Genomic DNA, 10,000 nt, shown 5'->3' on the forward strand with positions numbered 1-10,000 from the left:
CCGGGAGGAAGAAAAAAACCCTCTTCTTTCTCATGGAACTCTAGTACAGATAGCTAACTCCGACAGTAAATTGTCGAGTCTCTTTCTCCAGTCGGTCAATCAAAACGCCGGATCCGTCCAATGGCTTAACGTCCCTCGGTCAAAGAACTACACATCTGTTGAGCTTCCATCCAGAAAGAATAGCTTTTCATCCCACGTACGGATTAAAAGAAAATAGGAGGAGGGAGGCTCTTTTGCATACGCACACGCCATACTAGCGCACAAGCCGCCGGGCACTAGCGCTCACGCCCTAAGGCTTGTGCGCTAGTATGGCAGCAAGTGCCTTAGGGCTTGTGCGCTAGCTAAGGGGCCTTCCTTTGAATTTCTTCTGGGTTGATCCGCCAATCAATGTGTTTGGTCCAGTTGCTTGGACGACAATCTCGGCCGAGTCATTAATAGGGAGGGGCGAGCGAGCGAAGCCTTCAATGTTGGAGACTGAGCTTCCCCCCTTTTGTCGTCTTAGTCGTAGTAGTCGGCATTCTGGTAGGAATGCCTCCTTGGTCGAAGAGCCGGCGCGGCGTATTGGTTAAGTACCCAGAGTCGGGATCAGGTGTCTGATACTGCTGTTAAGGCTGTTCATGCCCTTCTTTTTCTTTTTCTTTCGTGGCCAGGGAAAGGAAGCGGAGGGGAGTTTCGGGAACAAAGCCCCCGGATTTCAAAGTGCAGCCCTATACTATAGTAGAGTCTCTTTTCCCTATCTAAGCTATATCAACATAGCCAACTAGAAAACTCATCCGCTTGTCAATTCTTGGTGTAATACTCACTCGTAAATGATTGGTGTCTGAATTTCTCACTGATCAGGTGTGATCAGTCTCATCCGTGTAAGAATGGGGAATTCCTCTTCCAACTCGTCCCGGAATGGGCGTTATGGCAAAGAAGAAGAAGAAAACTACTGAAGGAATTTGTCCAATAGTAACAAATGGTGCCTCCACAGGTTGACATCCGATCCAACCTAGTAGTAAGCGATCCGCCAAAAGCAACCAAAATATTCCTTGGTGAATCGGGCGAAAACTTGAACTACGCACATACATACTTTTAAAAAAAGGTAAAGCAAACAGAGATATAGAAACTGGTGCTATTGCGGCTACACCTCCCGATTTGTCAGGTATACTGCGAAGAATGGCATAGATCGGTAGGAAATACCATTCCGGCACAATATGAGGCGGGGTGGGCATCGGATTAGCAGGTATATAATTGTCGGGATGCCCCGAAACATTAGGAGCATAAAAAATCCAAATTGAAAAAAAGATAGCAGAAGCTACCCGACCTACTAGATCCTTTACATAAAAATAAGGGTAAGGAGCAATTTTATCCATCTCTGAATGTACACCCAATGGATTATTTGATCCATATTGATGCAATGCGGCCAGATGAAGAAGACTGGCGCCTACTAAAATAAAGGGGAGTAAATGATGGAGACTAAAAAAACGATTTAAGGTGGCATTGTCCACGGAGAAACCACCCCAAAGCCAAGTCACTATGGTATCTCCTACTACAGGTATGGCGCTAGCTAAGCTTGTAATTACTGTAGCTCCCCAAAAGCTCATCTGACCCCAAGGTGGTACGTATCCAGTAAAAGCTGTCACAATCATTAATAGGAAGATTACAACTCCGAGACACCGAACTAATTCCCTAGGACTGCTATAACTCGAATGATATAGACCACGAAAAAGATGAAGGTGAACCACAATGAGAAACATACTTGCCCCATTAGCATGCATATAACGGAGCAACCAGCCCCCTTCAACATCTCTCATAATGTGTTCTACGCTGTTGAAAGCTAGATCCACATGAGGTGTGTGATGCATAGCTAAAAAAACGCCAGTCACTATCTGAATGACTAAACAAATACCAGCTAACGGACCGAACCCCCACCAATAACTAAGATTGCTCGGGGTTGGATAATCTATCAAATGCTGGTTAAGTGTGGAGGATATAGGTTGTTTAAGAAGAGAGAATCGTTGCTTCCTTGGGGTTGGATAATCTATCAAATGCTGGTTAAGTGTGGAGGATATAGGTTTCTTTTGATTTGGATTTTTAAGAAGAGAGAATCGTAGGTTCCTTATAGTCATTTCTCTTTCCTATCGTGACAACTCCTGTCCCCCCCCTTGTTGCCTTGATTGAATTTGGCTTCGCAGCGCCCTTAAAAAAGAGAAAATTCAATTTAGAAATGAATTATCATTTAGAAATTCATCCCATTTCATTTGAGCGAGAGGAAGGAAGAAGCAACTCCGGGTTGGTGTGGTGCAACCCTCGCGTTAGCGCAGCCGTTTGATTGCTGGGCTACGGATTTGTCGGTTGGTTGATTCTTTAATTTACCTCTTGAGAAAAAAAGGCCCTAGGGTCCCGACCAAAAAATGAATAGGAAGCGGGGCGAGGGTCTTTCATTAAGGGGGGAAAAAGGGGTGGGGCTTTGTTCTGGGGGGGCCGCCTTGCGCTGCTTTGGAAAGGAGAGAATTTCAGAAAGTCCGTCTTATTGGACGAGAGAGAGTTAATATGGGGCGTTGGTTCTACCAACGAAACGAAGAACTTATTGGTCTTTATCATTCGGAAGGCTCAGTCCCACACTCTGACTTCAATGGTGGGAACAACCTCCGCACTCCGGCGCTCCAATGAACAACAGTTCTCCGCCTTACTCTATTTAGAATAGTGGTCGATCCAGCTGAAGTGAGCGCTCAAAGCGAGACTCAGCAAACTGAACTACTACTGCGCGCTAGCGCGCGCAGTAGTTTTTCAGCTTCGCTTTGAGCAAGCGCGAAAGCCAGCGAGCGAAGCGCTCAAAGCGAAGCGAGCCAGAAAGCGCACACTTCGCACACGCCCGCGTAAGCTAGCGCACAAGCCCTAAGGCTTGTGCGCTAGCCTTCTTGCTTGGGGGCAAAATATGGCCTTGGGGCAGCAAGTGCCCCCATTACGTAGGCTTTGAGCGAGCGCATCCGCGCTCCGCTCACTGGAGTGACATTCATAACTTTATGTTATGTTCACGCGGTGATATTCTATCTTTCCAAGAGTACGACCCTGTACGTAGTCTATGTCTGTGGAGGCAGGTGCGGTAGATAGGTCCGATTCCCGTCCCGTTAGCATCTCCGATCCGAGATAAGGGATTACTCCGTTAGGTCTTTTCGGTCCGGAGCCGGCCGGGACCTACTTACCTTGCTTGTGGACCAGCTGCAGAGCTAACCTTTGTTCTATTGGTTTGGGCTACCAAGACGATTTCTTTATGCCCATCAAAGGACCTCGAGATGCTAATCCACGAAAAACGATACGAGAAATGCGAAAGAACTTATATACGGAACGAGGGCGACCAGTGGAAATACATCGGTTTCTTACTCGTGCAAAGGAACTCTTTCTTGGCAACTTGGACAACTTATAACGATGTTTGTCCCGCATATCACTAGGAAGATCGGGATCTTTACAAAAGGCTTTATAAAGCTTTCGTCTCAATTCATATTTAGCCGCGAGCAATCGTAGTTTGTGATCTCGTATATTTTGCTTCTCCGACATCTTACTGATAATCCCCCTAATCTTTTTGCAAAAAGCCGCTCCACGGTGGTAAAGTCTCATCTTGTGTGTTGGCCGAAGTGACAATAGTAACATTGAACCCTCGAATATGCTCGAAGATCTCGAAATGATCTTCAAGTTCCGGGGATAATTCGCAAAACTGAGTTTCCATCGAGAATTGAATGGGGTTTTCCCGTATTTCGACCGGCGAATCTAACAGAGACATTACTGTCGAGATTCTTACCGAAAAATTAGACATTCCATGCCCTCGGAGAGTGCTTTGTCGTGCTAGGTCACTGACATATCCTTTTTTGTCTTTATCGGACCCCAAGAATTGATTGGAGCGAAATGACTTTCCTATCGAACCCCTTTGTGTCTGTATGAATCTCTGACCGCGCGGAATCTCCATAGCCAATTTTCCATTTTGTATTCTTTTTTCAGAGGGTACCTTTGGTACTACTCTTATTTCACACGATCCAGGAACTTCCATAACGTTGGCGTGATTCGGTTTGAGCAACGGATCCTGACGTGATACATCTTCGTAATGAAAATTGAGTGGAAACATGAGTTGGCTTTTCTTTACCGGTTGAGATAGAATGAGCACTGTGAACTATCTGCTTCAAAAAGATAGTGGATCGAACTAATCCTTGACTGCAACGAAACATATCGGACTTGCGTTGCGGAAGGAACGGCTAATCATCTATGCAATTTTTTGAGAATGACATTCTAATTAGGGTTGGTGTGGCCCCTCCCACTCATCCGGCATGGGAGAATAACATCTTTTGAAGACTAATTCTTTCGCATCAATAAAACTGCCCTTCCATATAGATCGTCGTGGCATGAACTAATTTCTGCGTTTCCCCACTCCCACTACTGCCCGAAATCCTGCTTTGGTGGGCTTCCCCCAAGGTGACACCGAAGGTCTACCTCCTTTCGTGCGCCCCTCACCTCCTCCATGAGGATGATCCACTGGATTCATTGCAACACCACGAACAATGGGGCGTCTGCCTAACCACCGGCTTTGTCCTGCTTTTCTAAGCTTACGTGCACCATGGTTGGGATTGGAAACTATACCAATAGTAGCTCGGCATCGGGAATCAATGAGTTTTTCAACACCCGAAGGTAGCCGCACAAGACATTGTGGTGCTGGTTCCTTCATTATTTTAGCAAAAGTTCCTGCGGCTCGAGCCAGCTTTGCGCCTTGACCTGGATTACATTCAATATCATGTACCCATGTTCCTATACGTATATCGGCTAATGGTATGCAATTTCCTACTTGAGAATTTAGATCAAGTATATCGTATCTATAAGCAGGGGGGCGTGGCCAAGAAGCAGCCAGCTGACTGCCCCCTTCAACCCGGCCTTTATTCGCTGTGCGAACAAGGTCTTGGAACCGAAGGTATGTATGGGCATTCTGGGCAGGTCGCAAGAAGCCGCTGGTCGAAGGTTTGGACCAATCGCAATTCATCACCATCTTGCCCGCTTCCAATTGATGACTGGCTAATATATAAGTGTTGACCTAAGCCCCTGTGCTGGGGCTCGGCTCCCGAACCGTACGTGAGCTGCCTCGTACGGCTCTTCCTAAGAACTTGAAGCCAGCAATCAAACTCAAGCGCGTTAGCGCAACGCGCGCGCAGCGCGGGTTGGTGTGGCAAATAGGGCCGTTGCTTCTTCCCTCTCTATAAATTATATATAAGACAAGACAAAAAAGACTTTTGAAAAAAGCCTTCGCCCTCCTATTCAACGGGGCTATTAGAGAAGCTGCTTCGTTCCTCTCCTGATAGTCGAGTAGCTTTGCTTCCTTTCCTTCTTTGCTCAGTCAAGCTTCCTTGTTCCTTAGTGTAGTCTCGGTCCATAGTTTAAGACTGCGTTCCTGAGCCTAGTCTATATCCACAGCTGACGTGACTCCGTACCGACGCCTTTCCCTTTGTAGACGGCTAAGTGACTCTGTAACCGACGCTTTTCCCCTTTGTAGAACAGCTAAGCTAAGCCAGTTCCTTAGTTTCACTTACCTTCAACCAACTAAGCTATTTCATAAGCAACATCTCACTTTATTCGACACAGTTCTTCCATAACCTTAGCCTCGGCTCGGCTAAGTGACTTCGTAACCTTAACGTACTTTTCTTTCGTACTTTCTCAGGTCTAACCTTCGCCGGGCTTTCGGCCCTTCGCCTATAGGCTAGGCTTGGCTTCGCTATCGCTCATGACTTGGTATAGGGATCTCTCCGTGTAGTCGTCGGCCTTCCCACCTTCATGCCTCTGTAGTCGTAGTCTTGTAGTCGGCATTCCCAGAATGCCTATTCTATTTATATATATAGTGGTCGCCCTTTCGAATGCCTCCTTCCTGACTTTTCTGAGAAGCCCTTTACAACTATAAAATAAAGGACAGGGGGCTGTTCACCTTTTGAAACTTAGCTACTTAAGTACTACTCAATACTAAAGTCAAGGCGAACGGCATTCTGTTGTACAGCTACTTAATAGTACTACTACTGTCGTAGTACTTAAGTACCAAGGAAACCGTTAGGTTGACTTTGTTTGAATAAACGCCGCCTATTAGTTATTAGTTAGTTTACATTACAAAGTCAACCAAGCCTAACCAAACCGTCATGGTCACGACATGTTTGTTGATATTGATTGAGGAGTTTGATGGAGTTTAGCTTACTTCATCCATAAACCTAGAAAGTCACCGTCACTGGTACTTTGACTCTACTCGTAGGTATCGGTGGGGCTTGCGTAATGTAGTTGTAGTAGAGGCTGCATTGAAGTAGCGCCTTGATTTTAAGATCTACTGAAGTACCAAAGGCGAAAGGGGCTCCCAGGCCGGGACGTCTGGCAGAAGAATGCTTGGCCTCCTGCGCAGGAAGCGACACCCGAAGGGAGTGAGCGGAGCGCGGATGCGCTCGCTGCAGCAGCGAGCGCACAAGCCCGCGGGCACTTGCAGCCCACGGCCAGCAGTGCCCCCTATGGCCGTGGGCTGCAAGTGCCCGCGGGCTGCAGAGGTCGTTGGCTGCAAGTGCCCGCGGGCTTGTGCGCTTTATGGCCGCGATTGTAGGCTTGAGGCTTTCTACCTGATAGCAAGAGTAGCCAAAGGAAAGGGCCCCTTTACACAATAGGGTGCTTTCTACCTTTAAGCAATAGTGGCACCCGCGCTTCGCTCGCTGGCGTGAGCGCTGGCTGTGCGAAGCCGACCACTACATAAGCCGCTGGCGGAGAAAGCTCTTCGAGCTTCCCTTCATTCGTTGCAAAGCCAAGGTCCCAGGTCTCCGAGTCTGCCCGCGCTTTATCGAAGAATCCATCACCCATTGGAAGACGGCCTGGCAGGCCTTCCCTTTCCGCCTGAGCTTCATGGGCGTTGCCCCGTTCCTCAATCAGATGTTTGGATGTGAGCTATACTCCGCGAGGAGCCACACGGGCGTATGGCCTTGCCTTGCCATTTGACCTCTCTTCCCGTGTGACTAGGAATGCTCAGTGACAACCTCTCAATTGTCACTGCCTGGCCTCTCTTGCTACCACGGTAGCACCTAGTGTGGTCAGCACCAATCGTGTTCGGGCAACGAAGCTTACACTCATTCACATTGGTTCATCCTGCTATGCCCCGGGCCTTTTGCTCTTCTAACGTCAAAGGTGGCCGGCCATTCGTCAAGGCCCAGGAATCCGCTGGACATCTCAGCGGCGGGATTGGATACCCGCATCCGATCGAAGTTCCATTTGACTGCCCCCTAACATAATAAAAGGAGAGCTCTTTCTAGGTGGGTCGCTTCGCGAAAGACATTGCTTAGGACCAACGGGTCACACGACAGGTGCACGATCGACTTTGCACGCTCCATCCTTCGGCCCTTCGCCTATCGGCTTGGCAGGCAAGCTACCGAAGCGACTAGCTTCTACCGGAAGCAAAGCTTTGTAGAGGCTTATAGAGGCATGAAGGTAGGAAGGCCGACCACTACATAAAGCGTAAGCAAGCACTTGGCTTGGGAGCAAGCTACCTTGATCAGCCTTCGGCTTCGATTCGTTATGCTCAGCAGCTCCAACAAGCCCTAAAGTTTCTTGCCGCCTCAAACTCTGCCAAGAAAGCGCTGCTTGACGTTTGATCCTATGTGCCCAGAGAACGCAATGCGTTCTCCACTTTCGGACCTCGAAAAGAGAGAACGTGTTTTTTCCTTTGAGTTTCTCTCTCATTCGCGGAGCGAAGAAAGCGGGCTTTGCCCCAGCTACCGCTACCCTTGGGAAACAAAAAGAGCTACCGAAGGAAAGGGATGCAGTCCCTCCCTTGGCCTTTGGAGAGGAGAGGGCAGAGAAGAAAACGTCCAAAGCGCAAGTTTTTTTGCTTCCTGCGCTGGCTTGGCTCTTCGGAGGCATGAAGGTAGGAAGGCCGACCACTACATAAGCCGCCATCAGTCCAGGAGAGAAGCAAGCTACCTTTCTTTGATCCACTTTCCCGGGCAGGGAAGAGAACGAAAATAGGCCGCAGATGGTGGCCGTGGTAGGTTCGAGGATCTGACGCGGCGGAGCGAACTCTTCTATCGTGTTGCATTTCCTCTGTCGGCGTTGCAGCACCCCCTCGATCCATCGTACTGGAGCGATCCGAGAAGAACGATTAGGGTCATATTCGATCCTTTCTACAATGCCCATAGACGAAGTGCTTCGTTTCAGATCAATTCTTCGCAGCAATCGCTTCGATCCACCCCCTCGGTGAAAAACCGTAATACGCCCTGAGGAATTCCTCCCAGCGGACTTCCCTGTACTCAAAGTAAATTGTCTAAGTGCTCTCCCCTTTAGGCTTTGTATCATTGTGTATCTCGTAATCATTCGATTCCGTCCGAATTAGATTCGCTCCTCCTACTCCTCCTTCTCCTCCAAGATCGTCGTTGGTCCTTCTTTCACACATCCTATGCGGGCCTCCGCTGGATTCCTCCTTATCAATGAATGAAGGGGGGAGTATTTAGAGCTTTCTATATGAAGATTCAAAAAGGAAAAGGAAAGAAAGAGAAAATGAAATGTAAATTCATGTTTCTAAATAGAATGAATTTCTTCAATTTAGAAATGTAATTCATTTATGAAAGAAAGAATGAAATGCAAATGAATGAATCAATGATAATGAATTGAAGAAATTCTAATGAAAGAAAGAAGACTATTTGGACATCCTTGTAAATGAATGTTGAATTTCTTGAGCTTAGAAAAGAATTCAATGTAATTCATTGTCATTTCATTCTTTCTTTCATTTTCTCTTACTGAATAATCTGATTATTCTGAATGAGGAAGAGCTCTTAATGTGGTATCACTTTACCGCCATCTGAAATGCGCGAAACTTCGATTGGTGGAAGCCAGTCCATGAAGATTCTCCCTTTTCTTACGTGCAATTCCCCTCTTTCGGTAAGCATCCAGTATCTCAGCAAATAAACATTTCTCTAAGCTTATCCTGTAGCTTATACGTCGTTTGAAAGCTGCTCCAAGGATCCAACGAATAGCTAAGGTTTGTTGACGATCCCTGGCTACAATCCCAGGGACATCATAAATAGTACCTGCGACTCCTACTTTTTCCACTTCGCATATGGGCTTTATATTCTCTACGGCGTCAACCATAAGTTTGATTACATCGCGTTCAGTTCGAGCTGGGCGATGAAAAGTTTGATAAACAATAGCACGAACTCTCGTTTTTTTACCATCGATCATGCGAAAGTTGACCAACTTCTTGATCAATTGTTTTTGCTCACCATCCAAGCCCCCCATATAGCTGAGAATTTCCGAGCAATTGGAAGCCGCTTTCGATGACGAGGCCGAGAAATTGATATTACGCGATCGTGACTGTCCATCTTTATCAGCCAACTCCCCTCTTTCCTTCCATAACTGATCATAGTACGAATGGATGACTGACCCCCGTCTTGGGCTGCAGTAAGTAGATCGAGAGGTCGTTCCGCCCCTCGACGAACCGAGAGTCCGGCCTTCTTCAGTCCGGGACTGTCAATAACAACTCCATCAGCAAAAGAAAAAATCTAATTTGTTATTTAAATTCTTTTCTTATTATTATATAATTTAAATTAATATTAATATTTATTGATTCCAGCCTTGCAAACCGAATTCATGACTCAACTCAAGGCTTTCGGCCCTCCTACACCTTTCTTTCAGTAGCTTGAAGGGCAACTATAGAAGCGAAGCTCTCAGTGTTTGTTCATAACAAAAAAGTGGAAGGGCCACTATTTTGCTATTAGTGGGCTTGTTTGTTCAACTACTATTGATATTGAATTGAATGATATACTGAAGGTCGCCCTACTGAAGTACCAAAGGTGCGCGGAGCGAACTCGCACCACTTTCTGCGTGTTGCTTTAGAGACTACGACGAGTTCAGTCGTTAAGCGTCACGAGTCTAAGAGCAGCTCAGTCAAGCTTCCTTGTTCCTTAGCCTAGTCTATATCCACAGCTCCGCTTCCTCGTCCCTTAGTCTCGCTATGCTCAACGTGCCTATCTTA

General features: G+C 47.0%; 1 pseudogene; it reads right to left on the minus strand.

Moving 5' to 3' along the window:
• Positions 1–5,044: 5,044 nt before the first annotated feature.
• On the minus strand, positions 5,045–8,343 carry LOC137964533 (large ribosomal subunit protein uL2mz, N-terminal part-like; annotated as a pseudogene).
• Between the last annotated feature and the right edge of the window lie 1,657 nt (positions 8,344–10,000).

This window comes from Aristolochia californica, unplaced genomic scaffold (genome assembly GCF_029961685.1).
Source record: "Aristolochia californica isolate CCGP_79_NKW_82.1479 unplaced genomic scaffold, dmAriCali1.0.hap1 SCAF_409, whole genome shotgun sequence".
In the NCBI taxonomy this organism is placed as follows: Eukaryota; Viridiplantae; Streptophyta; class Magnoliopsida; order Piperales; family Aristolochiaceae; genus Aristolochia; species Aristolochia californica.